Genomic DNA, 964 nt, shown 5'->3' on the forward strand with positions numbered 1-964 from the left:
TTTTCATTGGCTTATAAGTAAAATATGCAAAATGTTCTATGAACTGCTATGGCTATTCAATCAACTACTATGCATGCAATGCAAATATGTTTCATTTAAGGAGGAAATCGAGACTGCTTGAAGGCAAATATTATAAACATTAGACTTTTGGAAATTTTAAATGTTTTAACGTCCCTTTAATTTTAGAACTTTTAACTCAGAAGTTGCAGTGGCTGTATTTATTTCCTTTAATTTGAAAAACATGGTAAATAGAAACTAGTTAAAATATTTGGATTTCTTCAATTCTGATAGCACATGTCCCCTGTTGACTTACTTGTCCAATATTTTAATTACTGAGGAGAATACATACAATAGCATAAATATTTCTTTTAAAAAACCATACCAAAGTAAAACAAAAGAATAAATCAAAATAACATTCAGGGAATAAAATAAAACGATTGCTGTATTTCATATTTTACAGAACATTATCTATTATGATATAGAATCCGTAAACTGTATAAATTTTTACAAGGATTTTAAAAATATTTATTTAGGATGTAGTTTGCCAAAAACTCTGATAAAGAACTAATTATATAGAATTAAATAGAAAAATTATGTAAATCCTGATTCTTTATGTTTTTTTAAAATTTAAAAAGCCACTCTTTAACAATGGCTATTAAGGTATTTTTTAATTATATTTTTGTGCACACCACTCTTTCAACAGAGGTAACAGACATATTTAAACAATTACAGTCAAAAGAAACAAATAATGTTTGCTTTAAAAGTATCCATTGTTGCAAGCTAATTTGAACAATAAGTAAAAATCATTATTGAGTTCATTTTGCTTCTGGATTTCGCGTGTGAAGGTTATTTTTGAAGTTGAGAAAAAGTTTTTAAAGACTAACTGATGAAATAAAAGAAGCTGTTGACTGAAGATTTGATAGGTTAGAAAAATGACTTAAAATTGTAAGTCAAAGTGTTTCAT

Source organism: Parasteatoda tepidariorum, chromosome 6 (assembly GCF_043381705.1).
Source record: "Parasteatoda tepidariorum isolate YZ-2023 chromosome 6, CAS_Ptep_4.0, whole genome shotgun sequence".
NCBI lineage: Eukaryota > Metazoa > Arthropoda > Arachnida > Araneae > Theridiidae > Parasteatoda > Parasteatoda tepidariorum.